General features: G+C 39.7%; 1 protein-coding gene across 1 annotated transcript in view; it reads right to left on the bottom strand.

Annotated features, from left to right (window-relative positions):
- Window positions 1-13,145, bottom strand: part of rorb (RAR-related orphan receptor B) — a 94,768-nt gene that overhangs the window by 37,686 nt on the left and 43,937 nt on the right. The window lies entirely within an intron of this gene.

Below are 13,145 nucleotides of genomic sequence, written 5' to 3'. Positions count from 1 at the left end.
TTTGCCGCTCTGCTCATTTTTAAGGGCCCCGTTTGTGTTCTGTGAATGTTTAACTGCGCTCACAAACGACTTTATTTTACACTTTAAAGTTTGCTTTATTTATTTATTTATTGGACTTTCAGGGCAAAGAAACTTAAACATGCAATTCCCCACATTGACAGCTGCAGCTCATCAGTATGATCAGAATTAAACTGTTTATCCAAACTTCTTTTGGAAACGTCTTTTAAACAAACTACCGTGTTTTTTGCTGTATAAGTCACACCTTTTTGCATAAGTTTGCAGGTCCTGTGACTTATACACCGAAGCGACTAATATACTTTCCCCCCCATATTTATAACCCAATTTTTGCCAGAGATCTGACGATTTCATTCATTCTGCCATGGAAAATATTGAACACTACCATTTTCAGCCACTAGAGGGCCCTCGAGTGATGTGGCAAGCCAAGTGTTTTATTTAATAGGTAAAAGTGGCTATTAATGAGACACTTGGCTTGCCATTGTTGCCACCTTTGTCTTGCGCTGGAACTCCTGGAACAAACATCAAATCAGCTGCATTTCTCCGCGCTGTCAAAGTGTCTTTTTTTTAAGGAAAAGTTCAACTGAGACACACCTTTACTATAATGTCTAACAAACAAATAATTGTTTTTAAGTGTTAAGCTTGTTAAATTCTTGTTAAAGTCCTCCTGTGCACGCTCCCGTGGCCGCCATTTGGCAGCCAATTGATTTTTGGCACAACACCGGCCCACGCTTCCGGGTTGTCAGCGGTGATGCATAATAGATGCGACTTATACAGCAAAGCAACATATTTATGTTTTTTTTCCACTTTATTAGACATTTTTGAACTGATGCAACATATATGGCAGTGCAACGTGTATTTACGGTATTTATACCGGGTAGCTAAATATTTAGCCTAAGAATTGACACAGCATGGATTAAACTACTGTGCAAAGTTTGCACCCAACAGGAAAGGTGCAGCTTTCACTGGCCAAGAAACCCGCGTGTGTTTTTACTTCCCGTGGCTTTAGCCAACGTTCTGATCATCTCATGAGCACAGATCAGAGCAGGAGATGGTCTGTCCTACTGACCTCATCTTCGTCTCTGGTAGGATTCGTGTCTGTGCATGTCACTGATGTAACATTATTGCTCACCCCAACCCCTGCTTTCCTTTCTTTTCACCATCTCCATTTACTCCAGTCTCCCATGTTGCCCCAGGCAACACTGTCACTTCCCATCATGCTTTGCTCTGCCAGGAAAAGTAAAGCTAACTGGTTGTGTGGTGCATTGCGGTCTATATATTTTCTGCTTGGACTACGCTAACAAGAATGCATTTTAATGTAGATAAATGAAATGAATGACATGTCTTTGAGGTTTGCATTGTTTTTGTCATCATATTGATCTCTTAAAGCTCAGGCCTCCTGAGACAACTACGCCTGCAGACGATCAATGATGCTTAGTGTTCACACCAACTATATATCCCAGCTATTAGTCTGTACCGAGCAGCAGACGTTCAGCCCTGTTGATAATGAAACAGCCACATCACATTCAGAACTAAAGACATGCTGAATCAGCAGATCATCCTGAAACAAAACTTGTGAACGTATGATCAAATTACTAACTCTATCAATGATCAAATTCTAAGAATATCTAGAAACAAATGTGTTAATGGTCTGATAAAACATGTTTTGTGGAGTTTAATACTGCTCCATGTTTAATGTGAACTTTTGACTTTTCATGGTGTTTTCTTGATCTCAGAATGTTCATATTGCATATTTTTAAATGGTGAAAGTGGGATTTTCTGGATTGAATGAGTAAACGTGCTTCTTTGATTGCCATATTTGGGCCCTTGTGTGTAATTAGTCCATGATTTAAGCACTAATAAAATTTATTTTTACCACTGATGTTGGGTTTTTAACAGTTTGTCATTAACAATCTGGTCTTAAACCAGAAGTGCAGTAAATGGTGTGGTTATAATTCAATTTGTTGTTCAAATCACAGCTTTCTACTGATTGTAAAGACAACGCAGATCAAGAAAATAAAATGACTACTTCACTTTAGATTTTTAAAATTTCTGGTCAGGAAAGGTTTCTTAAATTGGTATAAAATTAGCTCAATGGTTCAAGGGATATTTTGGTAACTCATATCAAGGCAAAAAGATTATCGTTCACTTTTCAGTGGCGGGCGATACATAAGAAATGTGTTCAGCGGTTGTGAAGACAACCTTTAATTCCAGCTTGTCTGACTGAAGAACATCCCTCTGTTTAATCAGGACTCGTGGCTGTTTTTCATTTACAACAGCTTTTATTTGCTTGACTTGGTGTTTCCTTCTGTAGAGCCTGTTGTGCATAAAGACAAGTTCTGCTTCTTGACTTTTGTTTAAAAAAAACAAAAACGAGTCATTAAAATAAAACCAAGAAGTGGTTTTATTTCCTCCATCCTAAGCTAAAGGCAGAAGATCAGACATGTAAAACATTTAATGTGTATTTTGTTTCTGTAGTTGAGCAGTTCTCAACTCGTGCCAGCCTTGACAAGTCATCTCTCTTTCACATATTTCTTAAATATTCATTTTTAAATAACTAAAATTGATCTTGCAACTAAAAATCAAAGAGCTTGACCCTGTCGGATTTAGAAATCGGCCAACAAGAAGGCAGGACAGTTCATATGAAGCTTTTCTTTATGACTGATAAACCACAAGGCATGGCTGGATGCAGTCTCAAATGCATGGATCATCGTTACTGCATGTTTTAGGACTGTAGGAGCAGGGCCTAACTTGTAAACTGACTGATGCCAGAACACAAATAGCTGACGGGGGGCGGGTGTCAGTGGGGGTGGTCCTCCACCAGAAAATTTTGAATAAAGTAGATACCATTTCCTGAATTTTGTTGTTTTTTAACGGGCTGTTAAACATCTACGTTTACTTACATTTGTAAAGACGATTAAATGACTACATTATTTTAGAGAACTTGTGTGTGAATAGAGCAGTTACAATTCTGTCAAGCATCCTAACCCCCCCCCCCCCCCCCCCAAACAGTTCCGAGCTGAACTCTTCTTCGCTGAATTCAGTCCTGCACATTGTTGCTCCTGCTCCAATCTCGACTGCCACTGCCTTCAGGTGCTTCAGTTCTGGGTTGTCCAACTAAGGACAATCCATCCATTTATTTACAAGGTATTTAATGAAAGTCAATTGGGCTGTCTTTTCGACATTTTGATCGCTGTTATTTTGACAAATTAGCACCGTTGTTCTGATACATGATTAATGTGAATAATACACATCAAACATTTCTCTCATCATATTTTTTTAAACTGTAAGCTTTCTTTATTTAGTATGTCTGAAATGTGTGTGGGAGTTCCGACACATCAGCAGTTGAGCTGTCTGGAGACGCTCCTGTGCGTAACGTGCACTGTCCACAGGGTGCGCCGCTGAAGGTGTTCGCTGAAGACACATCATCCCTGTAGGACATGCCGTCCACGTTTCTGCTGGGCAGGAACATACGCGCGTGCTGGTGCGTGTGCTGGTGCGTGTGCGTGTGCTGGTGCGTGTGCTGGTGCGCATGCTGCGGCCGGAAAATTCACTCCACAGACTGGGTCCACCAGGCCAAGGATAACGTCTCCTCTCATTGTAAATATGATTTTTTTTTTATTAATAAGCCACTTAAACTGTCAAACTGATTTGCAATTTAGTTGTGCTGTTTAATTATAGTTTTAAATATTTTAATAAAAATGCATGATGAATTTGGACTTTTATGGGTGGAGATTTGAGTTGCCAGATCTGAGCAGACAGTTTTTGGAAAGCACCCTGTCAAAATAAGAGAGTTCCCGGATCTTGTTCCGGCAGGATCCGGCTCAAATTAATCCCCGTGTAGGAAGGAACTGGAGAAGACGCAAACATGCAAACTCAGCACAGAAAAGTCCCATTAAAGCATGGACTTCCAGCACTTGAGAAATAAAAGTAAATAAAGTTTTGAAAGATCCACTCTTCTTTAAGCTAACTAAAATTAAAATGTTATAATGCTGTTAAAAGTTGCTGTTCAGTTTGTTTTCCTTACTTGTTTTTAGCTAGAAATTTGTCTCATCATGCATAATGTAATTAATTTTATTTTATTTTTTTTTGTTACATCATGCGTGAAGAGACAAATTTCTATCTAACAACAACTGGGAGTGGTGGTGCAGAGGTTAGAGAAGGTGGGCCTGTAATCAGAAGCTCGGTGGTTCAACTCCAGTACTGACAACATCAAAATGTGGGTGGTAAAGGTGAAACAACCACACCTGCCTCTACCCTCATTTACCCCACTCTGGGCTCTTGAGCAAGGCACTTAACCCCCCACCATCTGCTCCCCCAGGCACCTTAGATTGCAGCTCTCTGCTCCACACAGAGGGCTGTGGTAGCTCGCTGGTCTGTGGTTGGGGCATCCAGTGTAAAAACAATTGTCAAGTCTTCATGTAACTTGGTTCGCTGTGGCGACCCCTGAAGAAGGGAGCAGCTGAAAGAAGAAAAACGCATGATGTAATTTACTCTGACTTTGTCCTGAACCCAACAAAATCCTGCCGGCATGCTGGACACTTCTAGAGCAGCTAGATGAAACCTGAGACATTGGATGTACAATATAATTAAACCTTCTGATCTATGTTTCAGACAAGTATCAGCCAGTTGATGTAAAATGCTCGTTTTTACTTCCCTGCCTTCCCACGCCTCTGTGAAAAGACCTGATTGTGTCGTTTTTCATCTCCATTTCGACAATGTTTTTGAACGTGCGTGTTTTTCTCCCCTGGTGTGTATGTATACGTCCAATGTCAGCAGGTTTGTGTGCTTTAAGGAATAATGAGCTCTGCTGTGTCCCTTAAAAAGAGTAACACTGATCTACTTGCAGCGCTCCCCACTCCCCGACCATTATGACTCCCATAAAGACTTGCTTATAGAATATGTCCAGCCATTAATGGAAAATAACACTCGGCTCCAACAAAGGACAGAAATGCAATTACTGTTCTGAATAGCAGTGCTGCTCCTTATTCTTACCCAGAGAGCAGGAAAGAGAGAGTCAGGCAGAGGTACTGAAGAGGACAGAAAGCAGGAGGAGTGAGAAACCCGACAGCCATTTAGTGACAGAGAAAATTATGAAAGAGTGGAGAGAGAGTGTGTTAAGAACAAAGGCAGGATGAGAGGTTATAGGGTCGTTATTGGCTCTTTTGTTGTTGCTCTGTTCACTCTCGCTGCTGATCTGTGGTTACTTCGTCTCATGCGGATCCGTCTCTGACCTCTCAGGCTTTGATTAGGGCAGTAGGTCAATCAGTTGACTTATTGTTTTCTGGCAAAACTAATAAAACATTTTTCTTACAGTCTTTCCAAATCCACAAATCAATTGTATTCTGTTGACTTAGTTAAATATGTACAGTAACTACCAACTCTACTTTGTTAGGGATAATACTGTCATGCATTAAAACTCAAAGCATAATCAAAAACACAATAAATAAATGAACCTTATGATGCACAATTTATAAGGTGATCTTCACTGCTTTAGTAGCATTGTGTTAATTTGTTTACAATATAATAATTAAGTGTGCCAAGGCGTGAGGATTGAAACCACTCTTTTCCTATTTACATGTACATATGTTTTCCATTTTCACATTTTCAGTTTAAAAAAATAATGAAAATGTTTTATATAAAAACATGCGTCTTGGTCAGAATTAGTGTTCTCTGACATAAACAAAAAGCAAAACTTTCTTCACTCACAACGTGAATTTGACAAACCATATGAGAATCGTCTCTGGAGCTCTTCAGCTCAGACACTTCACAGAAGAAACATTCAAAGTGGTTGGTCACAAAATGGATGTTCCATGACTGAACTGGTGTTTGTGTCTTTAACCATTTTAAAACAATTGCAATAAAGTTTTATGATTTTTGCCACTTTGTATGCAAAACTGAGTTGATGTCACTCTTTAACTTTCCAGAATTTCACAAAACTTTTATTCCCACATTGTTTCAATGCATACACAATCTATCCGTCAAAACCTGCTTTCTTCCAACATTTCTCTCTGCCTTGAGTTTAGGGTTTTATTTTCTCATCTCATTGTGTAGAAAGTGCACAACCTCAAACTTTCTCAGACTTCAGGAATATTTTAGCTTAATTTTGTTCTCTTCAAACCTGGAATTGAAGGATCTTTTAACTTGTCAAACATAAAAATATGACATGTGACCATCAGAGTCTTCTACTGCTAACAGTTCAAGAATTATAAAAATGCAGCGTATGTTTGTGTAGCTTAAGGCTTATTTTTTAGTCTGTTGTTATGGCTCCCTTAAGAGTCAGGGAGTAAGAGATGCAAGTGTGTTGTTGCCATGGTGACCTCAAAGAGCCACCGGCAGCAACTTTATCTTTATTTTTATTTATTTAATTGGCTAGGTCAGGGCTATTCAACAAAACTGCTCAGGGGGCCGCAGTTTCTGAAAGCTAACAGCTTTTGAGGCCAGACATCCTGCGATTAAAATCATAAACCAAAGTTTATAATTATCTGTTACCTTTTTTAATTAGTTTATTTTATTGCATTGAACCATAAACTCAATAAACAGAACCCAAAACCCAAACGCAGAACCCCCCAAAATAAAATAAAATTTATGAAGTGGACCTGATTGAAGTCACCTGCGGGCCAGAAGTGGCTCATGGGCTGCCATTTAAATAGCTCTAACCTAGGTCCTTTTTTCAGAATCAGAACAATCTTTATTATTACCACAATACAGTGAGATTATGTTCATACAGTCATATGAAAGATGGGCGGAGTCCATGCTGCTGCAGCTCCTGAGAGCGCGGCCCCTTATCCTTTTTCAGAATACTTTTAGATAGAAAAGGGGAAAAGTCCATAAGGATAGAATAGTGGTATTACAAAAAAGATCTCTTCACATCTTGTCCTATCAGGACACGGTTTAAGACATCAAAAAACTCTACCAGCAAGCACATTTATAAACACGTTACATATGCATTTGATGACAAGATGGTGAGATTTGTCCATGAAGAACTTCCAGATAGTCCATAGTAGAGATGCACCGATCTGATACCATTATCGGTATCGGTCCCGATATTGAAAACCTTCTGAATTGGGTATCGGTGACAATGTGACCGATCCATGACTGGGCAGATCTATTCACTCTAATTTGATGCTTTGTGCTCTGTGACATCACGCGCTAGCAAGCTCACCGCACAGATTGTTTTCAAAATGGAGCGAGTGAAAGGATCAGCCATCTGGAACTATTTCACACTACCTCAGCCAACACATTCGACAGCTACGTGCAATATGTGCACAGCAACGGTTCCAGGAGGTGTCACTAAAACTTCCAGCTATAACACTACCAACTTCATCAGGCTTCTCCAGAGATTTCACCCTAAAATGCATGCTGAGTTTGTTGAACGGAATTCAGCACTGTTTTTCTGTATCGGATCGGTATCGGATCGCCATCGACCGATACAAAACCCTCTGATTTCGGAATGGAAGTAAAAAAAGTGGATTGGTGCATCCCTAGTATTTAGTCCTGATAAGATGTTGGTGTCAGCCGGTACAGCTCTGATACACAGAGCTTTTCCTTAGTTTATACATATCACAGAAGAAATTTGCTAAGTCAGTCTGCTTCGAGGCCAAATGGGGGAGTCAGATCCAGATAAGTCATAATTGTTGATTTTTTTTTTTCAGGCAGACTGTTTTTTCTCGTCAGCCTTGAGTCCTGCTGGTACTTTCAATCCAAAATGGCCAGATTTGTGGGAATTCCACTGTCCGTGCTTATGAGCCTCTTCCAAGGTCATCCCCAACATGCTGGCGAGTCCCAGAAGCCAAAGGTGGCCTGTGATTCTCACAAATTGCTTCCATCTTATGGTTTAGCACGTAAATCAGCTGATTTTGAGTGCTCGAAGCACAAACCAAACCTTCACACAGACTCTGCAGTTTTGCCATGGCCGAAACTGCTGCCGCTGCCTTCTTCGATAGCTGATAACATACGGAAACAGAAACCCTACTATCATGATTCCAATTATATAAACATCTTCTGGTTCTTTCTGAGACAACATGGAAAGACACATGAACTCCTAAACTCCCCACGGATCCATGACGTATCCTGCCGTGTGTGTCACAGTGGGGCACGAGAGCTCTCCAGGACCCTTTGCTTTGTTGAAAAGATTGTATCGATTGTGTTGAAAGTCCAGCTGACCAGATCCATGACAGTAGTTATCTGTTTAGGAAGATATGTAAATAGGAGCTCCAATACACAAGACGGAGAGCAAAAAAGCAGGAGGAGGATGGGAGAAGGAAGAAAATGCGGCTGCCTTTCATGAGAGCGAGTGAGGGAAAAAAAAGTATTTTATACCAGTTCATACATTTTCTTTGTGTAGATTATTTTAAAGATAATTTTGTAATTTTGGTAAGTGCCTTTAACATTTATTTAGATATTTTCTTTTTTTTTTAGTTATCTCTCAACTCCTTGTCATGAGTTCTTGTCCCTATAATGAGGAGTGGTGGCGCAGAGGTTGGAAAGGATGGGCCTGTGATTGGTGGTTCGCTGGTCAACCTCTGTTCAATTCCCAGACCAACAACATCAAAATGTGGGTGGAAAAGGTGCACCTGCCTCCACCGTCATTTGTCGCACTCTGGACCCTTGAGCAAGGCCCTTAACTCCCTACCCCCACCCAGCTGCTCCCTGGGCACCTTATGGCAGCCCACTGCTTCATATGTGTACTCACATGTGCAATGTGGAAAATGCAGAGAATTAATTTCCCCATAGAGGATTAAGACTACATAAAAAAAAAAAATAACCGTGCCAAAATCCTGTAACTTGCAGAACACGTTAAGGGCAAAGACACACACAGACTTCTGAGACATGTCTGCGTTCGAGCATTTCACCGAGTGTGAGTAAAGATGCCCGTAGGAAAGACAAAGCCTCTCAAATCACACCGCGAAAGTCTGGATCAGGATAATAATAGAATATCTGTCAGCGTGGCTCTTCAACATCAACTTTTAAACACGCCTTTTTAAAATTTGCGACAAAGAAATGTTTATTTGTGAATGAAAACGCTTCCTGGTTTTGTTTATATTTTTCCCCAAATGTGTATTCATATATGTGGAAGAACCGTTTGCATGGCTGCATTATGAATCATCTCTGTGTCGCAAATCTCCCCCTGAAAACATCTAACCTTCACGGTTCAACTTCTGGGTGAGCTCATGTGTGAGTCAGTGTGCAAATGTGGGTTACCCTAACATGCATGTTTGTGTGTGTGTGTGTGTGGGGGGGGGGGGGGGGGTTTGTCTCCGTGTGGCATCTATGTCAAGTACATTTTACAGCAGCTGTAACTTTCAGTGAACTGCAGCAATATGTTTGAAATGATGCTGCGTTCCTGCAGCGAGGACGCGCTTCAAAAAGGAGCACGCACAAGAAAAGTATTAAAAAACGGAAACAGTCGAGATTCATTTGGTATAAAGCGTTTTAAAGTCAACCTCGTGCACATTACATTTCATAACAATCACTATTACAAAACAATTATTATCAACAAAATATTTCTGTTTCCCTCGTTGAATCTTTTGTCCTCCCGTTTCCCTCTTTTCCTCAGTGGGAAGACAAAACAGTGACGATTAAAAATGCAAGCCCCTTTTTCCTGAATAATTGATCAGTGAGTGGCATATGTTAAATAAGTGTTGAAAGCATACATTAGGTTTGTTTTGTATACAAATGAGCTCCAGGCATGCACCCTTAGGCGAGAGAGAGAGATTGTAAAAGATCTGGCAGATACTGACGGTTGTATTATTTAGTTGTAGGTAGATTTCTTGCTCTGCTCCTGTGACTGCTTTGATTAAGTCTTGGTTTTATTGCAAATTATTTTAAGTGACAGGTGGACGTGAAACTTATTCACGTGTAGAGCTCTTGTTTGAACTGTTTTAATAGCTGTTGAAACAGTCTATATCCATAGACATAATTATTACATTATACACATATATATCTATATCCCTTGATATTTTACACTGGGAATGACTTTGCAGAAAGTCAAACATCTTTTTTTCAAAATGAACTTGTGCCAAAAAGTAAAAGTTATTGATTGATAATCAATTGGCAGCACAGTGGCGCAGTTGGTAGAGATGCTGCCTCTCAGCGAGCAGGTTACCCCGGTTCAAATCCTGGTCCTGGGTGCCTTTCTGGGTGGAGTTTGCATGTTCTCTCCGTGCGCGTGTGGGTTTTCTCCAGGTACTCCAGTTTCCTCCCACAGACCAAAAGCATGCATGTTAGGCTGATTGGTAACTCTAAATTGTCTCTAGGTGTGAGTGAGAGAGTGAATGATTGTTTGTCTCGTTTGTCTCTATGTGTACCTGTGATGGACTGGAGACCTGTCCAGGGTGTCCCCTGCCCCTTGTATAGTCATGGCTGGACATGGGCACCAGTGACCCAAAATGGAAGAAGCGGGTTAAAGATAATGGATGGATGGATGGAAGGATGGATGGATGGATGGATGGATGGATGGATAATCAACTGGTCCAGCAGACACCTGAATCATTATTACTTTTGACGAGAGAAATAAACTCCTTTGTCATTTTTTTTTGTACAGAAAAGAAAACAAGGTTTTATTCACAGGTCAAATTTAACAGATATTTGAGAAAAGTGAGATAAGGAAAGAGAAATAACAAAAATAAAACAAAATTACTTTTTGTTGCAAAAGGCTCAATGAAGTAGTTGACTAATACAATATTGCCCTCTCATGCATATACAATTTCTGTATAATGAATATTCATTGATATAAAAGCTTTTAAAAAAAATAAGTTGTTTGAAGACATCCAACAAAGTTATGTCAGGTCCTCTGGACAATGGGGTTCTAAACATTTTTAGGTTCAGGGACATCTTACTGTGGAGAAAAAGTTTCAGGGACTCCCTCATAACTCATGTTTATTAAAAACTTTTCTTCAATTTGTCTCTTTAATGCAATGAAAATATTTTTGTAACATAAATACTTAAGACCTGTTCTTTAATAATGTTAATACAATTTTTATACTTTTAAACATGGAGTATTTTTCATTCAAGACACACTTAATTAAGTAAACTTTTAATTTCAACTTCCAGAAATTACAGTTTTGATAAATTTAACGTGATCAAAAACCTCTTTAAAACTTTACCTCTTTACCTAATGATCATAAATGTACCAGTATCGCCACTTCTTCACATTATTACAGAAAACTCTTTAAAACTGAACAGAATCATAACAGCAGTACTCATTTCAAGTAACAAAGCTTAATTTGTAAATTGATTTATGCCTCAACGTAAACAGTGGGCGGGCCTGTGGGGTGGTGCGGGGGTCTGGGGGTCCTCCGCCAGAAAATTTTGAATAAAGCTGATGTGATTTCCTGCATTTTGGTGTCTTTTAACTAGATGTTAAACATCTATATGCTTGTAAAAATAAATAATAATAAATAAATTATTTTATTAAAAAAATAATAATAATAAATTGCGGACCCCCAAGCACCGGTTCGCGGATGCCCGGGGGTCCAGGGACTGCAGTTGGAGAACCACTGCTCTGGACAGTTTCGTGGGTTTTTATTGGATGGTCAACAACAAGAATCAGTCCAGAGGACCTGGCTTAACTTTGTTGGATTTATCTACCTGGATTATTGAGCATGAACTGATGTTTGAAGAAATGTTTCTCTGGGATCTTTTGGTCCAGCACATTGATTTAAAATCCAGTCTGCAGCACACGGACGAGGACAAAGAGGAACAATGGATGTAAGGAACACAATATAATTTGCCAAGAAGACATATTTTATGTAAACTGTGTCCGAATACGGTCGAAGTCATCAGATCTGTCAAAAGTGATGTAAAAATTTTAACCATCTCATAGTCAAGCTGAGCGATTTCTGAATATTTTGAGTTACGAAAAGTGAACAGCGGGAAAAGTGACGGAAACGAGGTTTGTGGCGAGGGATGAGGAACAGGAAGAGGAGGGGGGGCTGGTGGGTTGAAGTGTCTCACGCTAACACATATCATGATCATCATGTTGGCAGGATCTGAAAGATTAGACACATCAATAGTTTATGAATCTCCACAGAGTTGTGCTCAATTCCCTCTTCTATAAATTACTAAATAAGGGCATTTACATCACAGCGCCACAGCAAACTTTCTCCCTTTTCTCCTCGCTTCCTTTTCATCTTTTTGGAGTTGAAACTTGGACACGGTCCATTTGACCCCCGTGAACTGGATAATCAGAGAGAGATCAGATGGGGAAGCGCGGCAAAGACTTTTTTTGATTCAGATGCAGATACAGAGAGAAAGAGAGGAAGAACGAGAGGGGGAATAAAGGGAAAAGAAGACGGGGTAAAGACGCGAGCACCTTAAAGACAGACATAATTAATGGATGCGGCCCGCCGATACACATGAATTATGCAGCTTTTATATTCAAGAAAATTACTAACTCAACCCATTGGGAGAGAACGGAGAGGAGTCATTATCTGCAGAGTTGAACCTTTGTAAAATGCACCAAATTTTTAATAATTAATCCACATAAACAAATAACACATGAATAAAGAACACAATGAGAAGCCACCCAAGCCACGGGAGTTGTGCGAACTTCCTCTGTAACTTCCCTCATGTGTGGAAAAGAGCGGAGAGAAGAGGCAGCGAGGAGCCGTCAGAAGATAGAAAACATCGTACCATGATCGTGGATCCTTGTTTGAAGCAGACTTCTACAATGATTTAGATCTTGTTGTTTTTTTCTCATTCAGATGGTCCGTACTGGTCCTGGAACAAGCTTTTGAAGTACCAGTACATAATAGGTTGAAGACATATACAGAAACGTCAGCATAGTGACCAGGTTAGCTGTTCCTCTTTTCCAAACTTAAAGCATCCCTTTAAAACAGCTTAATATCACCCTAATATCAGTAATTAAAGATCATTTAGAGTGACAATTAATGGAACCATAAAAACATGGCTGATAACTTTAGGTTTGGTGGACAGAACAACAACTTTTAGTTTGCTAAGCACTAAATATCCACCTTTAAAATAAGCTCAATGCTTCTTCAATGCTTGAAGCTTTGTGTAAGAACAAGAAGAAAAAGTGACTAAAATAACAAGTCTGAGGTAGAAAAGCATGTCCCTTTTTTGATTCTTTAAAAGATATGAAGAGACTTACTTTGCACCATTTTAAT

This window comes from Nematolebias whitei, chromosome 8, assembly GCF_014905685.2.
Source record: "Nematolebias whitei isolate Nwh7 chromosome 8, NemWhi1, whole genome shotgun sequence".
Classification (NCBI taxonomy): domain Eukaryota; kingdom Metazoa; phylum Chordata; class Actinopteri; order Cyprinodontiformes; family Rivulidae; genus Nematolebias; species Nematolebias whitei.
The sequence above is the reverse complement of the archived record's forward strand: the minus strand, read 5'-3'. Positions and strand labels throughout refer to the sequence as shown.